This window comes from Stigmatopora argus, chromosome 9 (assembly GCF_051989625.1).
Source record: "Stigmatopora argus isolate UIUO_Sarg chromosome 9, RoL_Sarg_1.0, whole genome shotgun sequence".
In the NCBI taxonomy this organism is placed as follows: Eukaryota; Metazoa; Chordata; class Actinopteri; order Syngnathiformes; family Syngnathidae; genus Stigmatopora; species Stigmatopora argus.
Window position 1 is genome coordinate 7,566,693 of NC_135395.1, and position 15,946 is coordinate 7,582,638.

Genomic DNA, 15,946 nt, shown 5'->3' on the forward strand with positions numbered 1-15,946 from the left:
TTGCCCGCGATCAACAGCAAAGGAAAGAGTTTGTTTTGGATTTCCAACCTTATGTAATACAAAAAAAAAAGGCTACCAATCATCGCAGCCGCACGAGTTACAGATGGAAATTCTATCCTTGTGCTGGGATACATTTGCTTCACCACAGTGTGGTTAAGTTCGCACGCAGAGGGAAAATTTTGTCTTTTAGGTGGCCCGGCAAAGCTTACGTGCTTTTTTTAAAATATCACCCTTAAAAAACAAAAAGGGCAAATGTTAGACTCTTGGCAAAATTTAGTAAAAAGGATGCAGATCACATTTCCTGTGGGTCGACCATGGATGTGTCCCAAGTAACACAGTTCAAAAACCATTGCATATTATTACTAAAGTCTGGTTACATAAGATGGAAATATGGCACTATTGATCGCTCCAGTTTACAATCTGATGGTTCCTACTGCTTTTATCTTGCCAAATGTTCTTATCAAAGTTCTGTTTGTGGTTTTAGAATGAATGTAGGTCTCTGGAGGAAGAATGAGCTAACAAAAACAACAATAAAAATAGAATAGAATGCTTTATCGTCATCTTACATGCGCAAAACCAAGCAAATAAGGGATTTAATGGGAATAGAAAATAGGAATTTAAGGCACTTTTGCCCAAATTAGGCATAGTCGCGGCATGGAAAATGGTTGGTTAAACTGATACCCAAACAATTATTAACATTGCTTACTAGCCCTTAGAGCACAGGTGTCAAAGTGGCGGCCCGGGGGCCAAATCTGGCCCGCCGCATCATTTTATGTGGCCCGAGAAAGTATATCATGAATGCTGGCTTTCTGTTTTAGGATCAAATTCCAATGACTATAGGTGTATATTATATTTCCTAATTTTCCCCTTTTTAAATCAATAATTTCAATTTTGTCATCCTTTTTTTTGTTTTTAGTTCAAATAGCATTTTGTAAAATCCAAAAAATAAATATATAATATTTTCTGTTTTCCATTTTAATATTGAACATGATAAAAAAATATTTTGTTTCCTTTTGAAATGAAAAACGATTAAAAGACGTTTTCCCTTACCAAGAAAAAAAAGCTCAAAAAAACATTGTTTTATATCTATTAAAAACTGAATATTTAGGTATTTTGATCAATTTCTTTTAATCTTTAATCTCTTCTTTTAATCTTTTTTAATATATATATATATATATATATATATATATATATATATATATATATATATATATATATATATATATATATATATATAAATTTTATATATATATATATCAATTTTATATCTAAAATGGTCCGACCCACATGAAATGGAGTTGACGTTAATGCGGCCCGTTGCGAACCAACTCGAGTTTGACACCCTTGCCTTAGAGAATGTTTTATGGTACCTCCCACGTTAGTAGATCTGCTCCAGTTTTAAACATGGTGTCCGTCACAGGACAAAGCTGCTTAAAAGTTCATGAACTACACGAGTTCTTCTGCACTATTGTTCTGTAATTCTCAGTCACTGTACAGTTTTCGATCATTTTGGTAACACAGTGTTTCCATACTATGCTAAAAAAAAGCCTGTCTCAGTTTAAGATGGTGATGGACAGGCTTATTAGTTGATGAGCAAGCTTCCAAACATATTTTTCTGCCTTCAAAGCACTTGTGCATTTTGACTGTGCAATGATTTCTCAATAGAACAATGAATGCGCTCAACTTTAGACACTGCATGTCTAGCCTCGTTTTCACGGCGTGGCACATTTCTATTAGCACGCCTTTCTAAATGAACACTTTGACAGTTCTCCTGAAACCCAAACCGCAAACACATGACTCATTTTTTCTACATCATGTTCAAATTGAATAATTACTGTAGCCACTTGGCGTGCAGACGGCATTTATAAAAAATAATAATTAAAAAAGTCATTGTTTGAGTATAGTCCAGCAAAACCTGTCAATATGTCTAATTTCACATGAATCTTATTTATGTGCAATATCAATGTGCAATCTCTTAGATTGTGGAATATTTTAGAATTTACCTTGCCGGGATGTGTCTTTTTATATTTTTATATTACTTATTTATGCTCTTTTTTTCACTGGGAAAACGCACTTTGTGGAGTAGCACCACCAATTTCGTTATACGCAGCTCTGTATGATGGCAATAAAGGCTTTTGATTTTATTTTATTTATGTGAACACTTTATGGTGAAGCTTTAACTCTCATTGTACTTTTATAACGACAATAAAAAGCCTTCAATTCAACTCAATACAGTCCTCATTAAATATACATACTCCCCATCACGTGTGATTCCTTTTCAATAACAACATGCAGCCTGTTATTAGTTCTAAACATGTTATTAAACAACAATAAACACTATCTCAGTAAAGACTATAAAAGGAGCCGAGTTCTCTCAGCCATAAAATCCTGTTCTTCCATTGCCTTTTTGCCCTTGCCCTGTAAATCATTTGTCATGTGCAGTTAGTCAGCTACGAAGACTGCGAGGTGTCGGTTTGGTGCGAGCAGCATTCCCAGCTGCTATGTTATTGGTTGACTGACTGCGTGGGGAGGAAGATGCAGCAGGCAGATATTAAACGTGTGGGAGTAAATTGTTGAACGATAGCTTGTGAGACATGCTTTTCCTTCCAGAGGTGCATAGTGTACATTCTCGGCTTATTGGAATACAAATCAGCGCAATTTGTAGCTGGATCAAAGAGCAGTAGAACTCAGACACTCCAAAGTGAGATTGCCATTTTGGCTGCAAATCATTGTAAGAAAGGAACTAGAACAGCGTTATAGATTGAAAAAAAAAATGTTAGAAGTTAAAAAGTAGTTTGGTTATGCAACTGTGTGCTAGAGTCTGGTGGAAGTAAATAATCGATGGAGGCAGTCGACGTGCACATTGTTACGTAAATGTGCGCTTAGACTCCCTGCAACAAATTCTTCACACCTTTTGATGTGATATGTGTCAAGGTGTCTGCTGCGACAAAAGACAGTTCTTTCTGTTTTGCAAATTCAACAGGAACATTAAGGACAACCCATCCCAAGCCCTTTCAAGAATGACATCGTTTTAGCACGCAGGTCTCGTTATGTGCTCATAATATCCATCATGGTTGGGGGTTATTACAGATTAAATCTTGTAATGTGGTAAACTCGACCTTTAACCGCAACGGGTAACATAGGAGTTTCTCCCATCTAAAAATGGCGTTCTAAAACAAATACATCCATTGGATGTGATATAAAATCCGATAATATCCTTATTAGTGTCATGAGTTAAAAACAAAGCCAAAAAACAAGGCATCAATCCTCAGGTCTTTTTTAAAATGTAAGTTCTGTGTGAGGAAAAAACTATTGAGTCCAACGGCAGAGCATATTTAAACAAACTGGATTGTCTGCAATGCAATGGTGTGTTTATTTTATATTTTGATTCACCTCTGAGAAATGTCGATGCGAATTTTACTGATTAGCAGTGCGTCTCTTCCAATTGCGGGTCAAGGTAAAGTTGATTTAATACTCCTGACTGATAATGTTCCTCTTCACCTATATTTGTGTTTGAAAATGTTAGCGTTTTTGGATCAAATAAAGGCAAGTACACATGACTTGTATAACACCTGTGGATTTGGAAGGACAAACTAAATCGATCTCAACCCGATTCACCTCAGATTGGATTTCATAGGTGACAAAGTGAAGGGTAAACCCAATGGCTTCATGCATCTGTCAATGAATAACTTGTGCAAGTTCAGTCCAACAATAACTTCATTTAGTCGCTGGGTGGTCCATCTTATTAAAATCTATGAGAATGTTGAGATTACACTTATGTTCGTGTTGTGAACGACGGCGAGATTCCGCACTCAGAGTTGCCACACATGTTGTATTTAGTCTGGCATAAGAAGGTCAAACGCCATCATAGCTTTTTCCCATGTGATTTATAGAAGCCGTATGTGGAATTTGGCTTCTTATGTAAGTGAAGAATCTTGAAAAAAAAGGGGAAACCAGGATAGGTCTGTTTATTTGGGTTCGTGTTTCTCTTCCCTATCCTTGATGTACTTTTCCTAGTTTATATCTTCCAGGGTATTGCGTGCCTGAGCGAAGTTAAAAAGAAGCAAAAATGGCTATTTTTGCTATAAAACATGTCATTAAATGGAAACGACCTTACTTTTAAAAACAGCCAGAATTTGTGCCAGGCAGGCAGAGGATTGGATTCCATTAAGCTAATCAGACGGTAGCGTGTGGGATAGCCCAGCCTTGCGTTGCATAACCTCATAAAGCCACAGACAGTCTTCACATGCAAAGTTCGAAACCAAAAGGGATTACGTGCATGTGTGTTCTTCACTATTGTACCATGCACCGGTCTTTGCTTTGTTTGACTTAATTGGACCATATAGAAGTGCACGGCATGTACAGTTCTACACATACACGCACTGAACAAAGGATTAAGAAAAATTTGTATCGGGCCGTTGGTAGTTTAGCGAGCTAAATCCGCCAAAGAATCCTGTTTAATACAGATCATCGTATCTCCAAACATTGGATCAATTGGAACTCAAGACTAATTACAAAAAACAAATAATTTCAATAGAGATGATAATGTGAGAGCAATTGCAATTTGTATACTTGATATTTGAACAGGACTTTTGTGATTAAATCCGTAACGCCTTGCAAAAAAGTGACAGTAATGCATACAATAATCCATAACGGTAGACCTTTTAAAAATGACTATGATTTATCTAATCCACAATGGCAGAATTCAAGTAAAAATTCAATTAAAATTTCATGTTCTAACTACTTGATGGCAGTCCAATACTTCAGTCAAATTGACATAAAATATATTTCTTGTCTGGTTTATGAAGACAATATTTTAATGGAAGGGTATTGTGTTATATATGTCAATGGGGTATGGAATTTTCAATTAGATTTCTGTTTGTTCTTTGTTTTGTTTGTGTTTGACAACACATTATTCAATATGAACTGACATTACCAAGGGGTACAATAAACATTCAAAATCTGGAGGGATCTGATCATCTGAGGACAAATACAGTAGACGGGCAACCACATGATTAAATAAACAAAGATAAAAATCAGGCAAGTTGGCACAAGACGTCATCAAACGCTTGATGTGTTGATACTGAGGCAATCTTTTATTCAAGGCACTACGTAATACGCCCTAGACTTATTTTTTCAACGATAGGTTTCATTGTGACTGGTAGGAAGTTAAAAACAAGTGACTTTCCTGTATCATACTTATGAAATCTACATTATTACAGGACACATGCAGTACAACTGAAGGCATGTGTTACCTATTGTTTGGAGATCAAATAAACAACGGAAACCCTTGAAAGATTTCTCTCCTGGTGTTGCTTGATGCCTACTTTCAAGTGTTATTTTCTTCTGACTGGGCCTTTGGAAGGAGTTTCCTGAGGTTCTCCTGCACAGAACCAATATACAGTACGGCCTTCTGCGCCTACTGTGACTTGTTGGCGTAACAGAAAGGATCAGTGGCCAGGTTCAGTGTTAGTATTTCCTCTCAGTTGTCAGCACAATAGCCAGCCGACTGGGAGCAGTTGTTGCTCTCTTGACCTCTGCCAGATTAACAACCATGTTTCCTGAATCTGATGGACTTCTCTGAAGGCATCCTTTAGCTGAACCTATTCAAATAAGCATCACGTGCTCCAAATGTGTTTTGCTACCATATGCAGTACTACTCAGAAAATTTGAATATCAAAGGAAAACCAAACATTATCTTCAATTACTGCTACTACTACATAATAAGAATTTTTAAAAAATGCACGTACTGAATAGAACGCAATGCCGGGAAAAAAGAGAACATTTGTTAAGCCTACTGACCAGCATTGCAAGTAAGACATGCATATTTAAAGTAGCACTATCACCTCAGCCAGTACTTTAAACTGTACAATGTCAATAGTTAAGAATCTGTTTGAGACTTGATCATTTATTTTTGAATACCCTTTGACATGTTTAACTCATTTAATTGGCATGTGAAAAATTTGGTGATAGTGGGACTTTAAATATAATGTAACTTGCCATGACAAAAGGCATTGTTTTACTGTTGGAAGCAAAAAGTTACACTTGCAAATTGGGATCATTTGCAATTGTGTTTAATTATGCAAACAAATATGGCAGGTCGGCCTATGTTAACTCTGGATCCCGAAACTTGTTCCGTCACTCTCAACATTATGATATATGACATTCTATGGTGGTATATGAAGTGACCCACATGAATTCACGTATTAACCTCACACTAATCTCAGGTTGTGTCGCTTTGTTTTTAGGTCATGTGGATCTCAGTTGAAAGAACATTCCTTCTGACCATGTTTAGATTAAATGTCTTTGAAGGGCACCACTGTATGCAGCGCAGACACAGTCACGCCTTACACAGACTTTTTCGGGCATGGCCAATGATCACAGTGTTAGATGACACAACATTGTGTCATGATGTCACAGTGTGTCCCGCTGCCCGTCTATCATATAGCGGCTGTCATCTGCTCTGCAAGATGCGACCCATCCTCTATAAACAAGATCAATCCATAATGGTGTTGGGGTTATTGACAAACGTTTGCTATCAATATTCTGCATAATACCGTACGCAAAGCCAATGTTTTTAGAGACCGACCAAATCCTGTTATTGAGCGTTACACAATCAGTTTTGATCAAGTTAATTTCAGGACCCGGCAAAGAAAAGATTTTGACTCCCTCCAAAGATGTTAAGCGGCTAAAATGGATTTTAGGTTCACTTCAACTTGGGAAGCGGCTTCTATGGGCTGGCACCTTTCAAATACATTGGGTATTCTCCCCGAGTCTGTGAATAATCGGATAATCCGATCACAGTTATCCAATGCCAAGTTTAAGGGGCTCAAATATGGTTACGGCAGCAAAGACATACAAAAAATGGACGTCCATTTGTGGGACACTTTTCTCAGGTCGTTTTAACATCTAATCATTTTCTAAAATACTCATTGTATTACTCTATATATTTTGAATTAACAGGAAAATGGAATGCAATAATGATTGCACTGAATGTGATTCTCAATTATAGTATTGCGGCTCAAAGAAAAATATTATAATGCTAACAATGAGCCTAATTTCAGCATAAAGTCTCTTCAAACATGTTTTGAGGAGCAACACAACAGATTTTTTAATCCAGTAAAATAAGGCAGGAAATACTAACTGCTGTTTAACTGGCAGATATACTATAGCATTTAAGGACCATTACATCCAACAACACAGTAAAGAGGTCTGTGCAAAACTCAAAGCTGTACAGTAGTTAAACTGTCATTGCTTTTCAAGTTTACAGCTCTTTAAGAACATAAAACTAATAGCTGGATTCAAATGCAGTGAACAGTATAGGGAACACAATCTCAGTTGTGTTTTTTTTTCAATTTTGACCTACAAGATGTTAGTTATCGCAGTGTTTGTTACCACGCAGTTCACCAAATGTGATCTCAGGCTAGAGAATGTCATCCTTGTTAGGAATGCAATTGCATGTCCTCGCAGTCTGTGTGTAGAGGGTCTCTCACAATAGAACAGTGGACCCTCTTGTGTGATTTCTGCCCACAAAAGCTCCATCGGCAGGGCCCTAATGTCAAATGAGGGCTAAGCAGTCCCATGGCGTAGGCAGAGGATGACTCAGAAGGCGGTTATTCACAAAATGTTGCATTTTCTCAACAAACAAATAAACGTCAACACTGGGAAACCAAGACACAGCTTTGGGAAGAAAATCCCTTTAAAAAAAGTCTTCCCACAATTATCCAGGCAAATAACAAAGAGGCTCTTTTTTGATCGAGTGTAAACTTATTTGATTATATAAGTTTCTATTTCTACACTTAAAGCTGAGGAGATTTGATAGTGTTAAGAGTTACACCGAGGCTGGTGGCGATCGGGTTTTAACCAACACTGTACACATTCTGGTCATTAACCAGATATGCTTAACCTGCTTGCCACCTTGTTGGCAGCTGCAGGACTATTATTTATGTAGCTCTAATCAAAAATATGAATGACATTCACTGAGCATTAACGTTGACATTTCCCAGACCGGTTTCTCAAACACTTCAAATGTAGGCCACAGTCCGTTGAATAATATGATTATTAAATTGAATACAGCTGAACGAATTGTGCCAAAACAGACCCAAAACCTTTTCCCGGAATCTTATCTAACGAGAAAAATTATTGTCTGTTCATTTAAAATTTCACAAATAATGAATGCAACATTATGTCCAACAAACCAGGTCAGCCAATCAGAGCAAGATATTTTTAGTATTGTGGCATCAAAAGTGCAATCTGATCTTAAAGTGTCTTCACTTTTCACATTTTCATCGACTCTTTTGTTGGCACAACAAGAGAGGTATTAATTCCATCCTGAAAATTCTGCACAGAATCTTGCTCTTTGTTCTCTAATCACTCCTTAACTGCTCATAAATATCTTTGATTAAATCAATCACTTCATTAGGCCATTCAAAGCAATCCGAATTTAAACAAAAATATGCATAACATTCACCTCTGAACTAAAGAAGCCCAAAATGAATACAATTAATAGTATCTAATGTCATCAGTACTTTAAAAATGATTAAAGATACTGTTAGCCAAAAAATGACTAACCAAGAACAAAACAAAAAGACACACAACTAGAAATTCCTGCATATTTTGCATTGTGTTTTCAAAAGTTGACATCATCTAAATGCAAGTATTTTCCCATTCAAGCACGATATTTGCACCTTCCCCACACACCCATGCACACACAAATATTAACATACTGTACATAGAGTCCTTCAAGGCCTCATGGTTATTTAGACAGCTGCACATACAAACATAGCCTCTACTTTACCCTCGGGTAACCACAGAGCAAATAAATCAACACATTTGCATAGCTTATTGCATAAGTGACACCTGATTCCAACTAAAGTTCAAGACCATTTTTTTGTTTCTTTCTGTGAGAAAGATAATCCATGGATTTATCTGAAAGAGCCTAACAAGGAATTAGTGTTTTGTGGCCACTGGCACAGGCGGCAGCGCGACACACATTGTGACACACAATGGCTACCAGGCACTGCATGTGTGTCAACTTTGTTTCACTTTTTTTGTGTGCCAGGACTCCCGTGACACACATCTGTGCTGACTTGGGTTTCTAATGCTGACCACGGCAACTCGCACTTCCCAGGCTAACCGTATTTTCAATGACGACAATTATTTCAAAGTCCGACTGATTGCACGAATAAGCACGCAGTGAAACAGTTTTAGGAGGCGATACGATGGGCTAATCTATTTTGGAGTGGGTTATTGTCAAGGAGTTGGCCGGTGATGATTAATCAGACTGAGGAGGGGTTTCCTTTTCTTTGGAACTGGTTTCCATGGTGATACAAGAAAGCAGAGACATCACAGTTGGAAAAGCCATGACACAGATGTGTAAGTATGAAGGAGACATCCCCCATTTCAGTTATTAGTCCTAAAATAGTCTACCTCGTGAAATACTGACAAACCACATACACTGAAAAAAGGTGGGTTAGTGTATAAATAGTGTAGCTGGGTGATGATTTCATTTTTCCTGGGTGTGTTTTCCCCTGCGCTAGTGTTGACAAGTCCCCAATCATTTTGTCTGGGAGTGTTCCCCACGCTTCAAATAGAATGACCAGGCTGCCAGCAGTGAACTCATTTTGTAGATATTATGTCACATCCAATATTAATAACACTAATGTAGCGATACAAAGTCAACCCCCTCTCCAACGGTACTCGGACGTTTGGTCGCCGGACTTTTGGTCGCCGGACGTTTGGTCGCCCGGAAGGTTATTGATAATTACTATTTAAAATCATTGCTCAAATTCCCTAAATACAAACTGCGAATTATTATTTAGTCGTACTTAATGCCCTATTAATTATTAGGCTAAAGAAAAGCTCCAAATTTCCTGTACTTTTATTGTGTTTTGTTGGAGAACTTGTTAAGACCCTGACTGACATCCCTTCCTAAGGGGACAACTCATGTACATACACACTCTTATACACTCACACGTCCGCTCAGCGAAACTGCTCAGGGCCATTGTTGGCTTTTATTGATGCGTAGACCATGTTGTTTTACCTTGTTTTGTCGCCGGACTTTTGGTCGCCGGACGTTTGGTCGCCGATTGTCTGGGTCCGGGCGACCAAACGTCTGGAGACCAAACGTCCGGTCACGCTCTCCAACAAGCCAAAAACACGCAAAAACTTAGAGCTAAAGTTGCAAGGCATAGCGGAAACTAACACAATTTATATTTGAAAATCATCCTCAAAGTATTGTTCATGTAAGAAATAATAGAATCTAAGCTAAAAAATGACACTGGCCTAAAAAACTAAAAAGATTTGCATGGCATGTTTTGGGATCAGAAAGTGTGGAAGGTTGACGTCAGGCCAGGTATAATATCTTATGTAAGAAGATGAGAGATGGATCTGGAAATGATTCAAATCTAACCAAAAACAAACACTTGCCATAATAAGATGGACGTTATTAAGCTGCCGCACTCAGACAGACACACCCTTGAAAAGCCTTGAGCAGGTCTTTGCATGCTCGTCTGACAAACAAACCGGTGGGAATGTAAATACTACATCATTATGCGAACAATTTCACATTTTTTTCCTTTCCTTTTGAACTCTTACCTAATAAAAATAACTTTAATCACAACATGCACCCAGACCAATGACTCTCCAAGTCCAGTTTTACGCGATTGTCGTCCAATTATGCAAATTTTGGCCAGAAAATGTCCTATAAATGAGTGTGAAGTTTTTTCTTATGTCACCTTCCATTGTGGTTAGCAACACAATCAACTAAAACTAAAGTGAAAAAAGCAATACAAGTTGATGTGGGGCTTGATAATACAGGGAGACAGAGCTTTTTTTCTGTGTGACTAAATGCCAGATGGTTGGCGTATCAAGGCAATAAGTGTTGACATTCTCAACAAGATGTTAGTGGATGCAGTTCCTTGTGGAAGCCAAGAGATCTTGACAGACGCAAAGGGCTGTTGCACCGACGTCTTATAATAGTCTGTGACACACTGACCCGTGGGTTTAAAGAGCCTCCTGGTCATGTCTCGTCCTAAGTGTAAGAAGTGCAACTCCCTGGGCTTTTTTTTGTCATGACCATCTGGTATCCAACTGTATCCTGTGCAAATAAAAACTGTGTTCATTCAGAGTGCTTTGACCAGATTTGAAGGTAAACGCCCGTTGCTGGTATAATTTTACACGATAGAATCGGTGGATTAATTTGCAGGAGAGCCTGGTGAGACAATTTCAGTTCAGTGGAAGACACAAGTCAATTATCTCTGTATGAGTCACACACGCTCTTCCTCTGAAGTGTGGTTACCAGTATCGATAACAAAGGTTTAATGTTTCGCCATAGCAACAGTGTGTGTCCAAGGTGGTGTGATGTTTTAATTCAAATAAGAGGTGTTGCAACAGTACTATTAGTCACACTATTTCTTTCTTTCTTTGTCATGAGAGCCTTTTTCTTTTACCTTTGCACATCTTCTATCGTTCACTTTTAATACACGTATAAACCTCTATTTTTTATTTTTATTACAACAAATCTTTTCCATTAATTTTTGGCACCTCTGCTATTTCATTAAATGATAGCTCTCAGCCCCAAATTTTACATCAACCTGAAAACTAGCCCTTGTCACACTCTTGTTTCCATTAAACAATATTGCTAATGTTATAAATCCACCTCCAAATTCATCTTATTAAAATTGTGAACAAAAAAATGCATTTTTTGTCTGTAGAAAGCTTGAAGCCACTGCATGCTCATGAGTCGCCATCTTTTCCACTACTTTCTCAAAGTGGAACATCCCTATACTCCATTACTAGTCGAGAATTTATATTGTCATCCAACTATTGACCTTAACTCCTTTTTACAATGCTCAATTGTCCAACCTACATATGTCCTGGAAAGGCATAAGAATGAAAGTAAATAGACATTTCCTGCAACTCAAGTTGAAAAATCTCAAGAGAGAGAATCAAGGACGTAACAGGGCATATGCCCACCTTGCACATGGCAGCACTAAGTACGGTGTTTAAAAGGCCTTCAGTCCGACAAAGCTTCTAATTTCCCTGAAGCCCCTTGTGCAGGCACCGAATAAGTGAAGGTTACCTTTGCCAGCTGAGCGATCACTTTAATAGGTCATTGTCCTCCCACTGAGAAGGTCAATTTCATGCAGTCATTCTATTCATTGCCATGGCTCGAGACCTTCTTTCATCATTTCAATTTAGCACCTTTCTAAATTGAAAGAACAAATGAAATTTAATCGGAGGGACTCAAGGGATTTCCAGGTATTTTTTTGTAGGTTAAGAGTGCCAGTATTCATTTACAGTCAAGGACTGTGCAAAAAAAATATGACTATAATCATCAACACCTCTTAAGGTGCTCAAATACTACGAGTTCAAGAATCAAGAATCTCATGTAGAAGATAGTCAAGTCTCATAATGAAACAAAAATGTTATTACACAAACCTGCAGTGTTTCTTTACCACTACAGGTAAAATACACCGTTTCCTACGCCACTCTACATTGATGAAACGCAAAAAACAAACTATGTTAACATTTGAGAGCCCCAAACCAAGTGTGCCAACTGAATAAATGACCGCCCTGTTTATGTTCTCAACCGAGAACCAGAAACACAATCCAAAGGAACAATCCCCACATTTAGTTTCTCAATTTCTGCTGAGTGAGAAGTTTTGTCGAACAAGTTTCTATTTCCCCCAAGCCCGCACCACAGACATAACATCATTGCCTTAAATGAACATACAGGGGCCGAACGAAAAGAGGCCGTGATGTCAGCCCTCTATCTGCTTCCTGTTTACCTTCCCCTGCGCCTGAATCTGTCAGCGGGAGCCTTGGGAAACACCTACCACACACACCAACTTCTAGCAAGAACTCGGGCCCTGGGCTCACGGTCACCACACCTTATATGGTAAAGCTCCCACCCTTCACATAATACAGAGCAGCGAGATATGACTGGGCCGTGGACTTGGAAAGGGAAACTAAAAGAAAAAGGAAAAAAAAACACGGTAGGGAAGGGTTGCTGAGTAGTGGGAAACCCCGCAGTCACGATCAGGAAGGCGGCCAGACGCAGACAGCACAGTTCTCAATGTAAAACCTGCCCATCCCCCTCTCGCTCAACTCTCGAACCATCTGGCCCGTTAAAAGGAAGCATAACTGCAAAAATGCTCATGTATTTTCGTCGTCGTTCAACTGGGAAGGAAGAGGGAGAAATGTTCTACTTAATGTTAAGTTTCCCCTCCCATCACAATGTTGCTTTTATGCTGATGTGTAGTACTTTTTCCCCCCTTCAATTTCCTATAGACTGTTTCTATGACAACGCCAACATAACAAACATTATGTGAAACCAGGAACTGACATTTCCACACACTATTGAGAGGCAAGCCATGAAGTCGTCTTATTTTAATTCATGTGTTTTTTTAGCCAAGATATCCAGATATATTAGAAGACAGTGGGAGCCGTAAGAAAATGAACTAGCGCAACAAAATGATATATATTGCAAAAATTTGCTCTATCAATAAACTACGAAGTAATTTTTGTCACCCAAATGTAATGAAATTAGTTGGAAAGACCCCTGACTAGCTATTGGTAACAGCAGTTAGACTCCCCAGGTACCCCAAATTTGACAATGAACGGGTGTTCATAGCAGCTATGATCTGTAGGTCAGGGGTGTGAAACGTGCAGCTCGGGTCCAATCTGGAGCATGGGTTTTTTCCTGCACTTTCTAGCTCATTCATACTGTACGTACAGAATGAATTGCTTTTATTTTGCGGCAAAACCACTACTGCGTTTTGTTCAATTTCCTATCCATGATCACATTCATTCATTTCTAATGGCAGCCAATGCGTTTATAAGGAACCTTAAAATAGCCCAGAATCAAGCTGGAAATGCCCCAAAATAAGCATGAACAACAAATTCTGTAGATCAAGGCGTACTCAATGAATGCGAACCCACTATACTGCACAGAAGCTCAGTGTCGTCACTTGCCACTGCTTTTCCCAGGACCCCGATTGGTCTTGACGGGAACCGCGTGTTCCAAATGATTGGCTGTAGACGATGTCATGCCACCAGCCCGTCACAGCCAAACGCTCACACTGCAGTTTCTAAAGAGGGCGCGTGACGTCGCGTGGCGCTTCTATATTTGGTGTTAAAGTAAACACAAGTAGTGGTCAATGAAGCTGTTGATCCAGACGTGACCGTACAAGAGGTTCATTCATCCCGTCGTCCGCCACCAAGGACCTCCTTTCATCGCCATCAAAGGTGATTGAGGAAGGCGTGGCCAAGTCGGTCAGTTGGTGGAGATGTTTTTTATGAACTGCCCATCAGTGGAATGCATCTCGCCCACCTTGGTTTGTAGCTTTTGACCATATTAGGTCTCCCAGTGTGAAGAATGACGCGTTTTCTAAATGGTGAATAGAGGGTTTTATGGTCATATTCTTTGGTCAAAAAAGACCCCAATTAGTTTTGGATTTTTGAAATATTAGAAATAAATATTTCCTGAAGTTGACCACATCAATGGGAGCATTGAATAGTCCTTTTCATCTTTTTGTCATTTTGGGAAGGGGCGTTGCATGTTAGGGCATAGAATAGGCCTTTATATTTTTTTTTTCTAACGTACACTCCTAAAAGTTAAAAGTTATTTAATTAATCTAATATCAAAATTCATAGGTTTAATATACTCCTTCATTGTGTGATGAAAACAGGACTAAATGCTAAGGACATCTTGTATCTACAATTGAATATAAATGATTCAATTTGATGTGTTTTTGTTGACATTTTAAAACACAGATATTGCAGACACACAATGAAGTTGTAATTTCTGATGAGTTAATAAAAAAAGTCAGGATTAATCGATTTAAATATTTCAAATAATCTTGGTTTCTTTTCTGCTTCCCCTAGATTTAACGAGATGAAAAAAATCTGTATTTCTCAAGTCTATGAAATGAATCAAACTGCTATATGGCATGACATTCTGTCAGGTCGACTGACAGAGCAAAACTGGACCAATTCCAAACCCATTAAGCTCTGCAGGTCTCGAATGGATACTTAACTATATATAAATAGACCTGTTTTCTCGGCACAGGTGAGGGTGGTGCAAGTTATAAAGAATCAAATCATTCACATCCCAAAAATTGACTCATTTTATTTGGAGAAGACCTACACAAACTTTCTGATGGGCCACACCTGTGCTTTTAAATGTCGGCATTTTTAACTTTATTCGGAAAAAACTTCAAGAAATCCCATTCCGGGCAGGAGTGTAAAGGAACCTCAGTTAATTCCTTTTGGAAGGTTTCTGCATGTAAACGTCAATATTGGGCTTAAAAATAATGCTCTACTTTCAGCCGCACATTTCAAATCTGCCTACTAAACGTGCTTCGGAATTTTACTTTCCGAAAAATAAAATTCTGAAGTCATTAAACGAAAAATGATTGCTCGTAAAGCCAGAAGAACACAAAGTACAAAATCTCAGCCAACAGGTTTGCTATTCACGTGCATGTGCAGACAAATCAGAGGATCACGTTGTAAGCAAAATGTAATTGATGCTAATTAAACCCTTAAATGTCACATACAGTCAATTTGGATTCCACGTGAGAAATGAGTAAATAGATTATGTGGAACTGCTTTTCTCATGGCTAGACCTCCAGTCTTTTTCTTTTCTCAACTTGCATGAATTTTCTGTGCGTAAATAGCGTCTTCTGACATCCCAAAACAATACTTGTAACTAAAACGACTCATTGTTGACCTCTTTTTTGGTATTTTTTCTTTTCATCCTCACTGGGCTAAATTTGTGGTGTATGAGGCGCAAAGCAAAACATCTGGGAATCTCTATAAGGCAAGGGTGTCAGACTCGGGTTGGTTTGCGGGCCGCATTAACGTCAACTCCATTTCATGTGGGCCGGACCATTTTAGATATAATATTTTGTTTGTTTATTTATAGATGGATTAAAAGAACTGG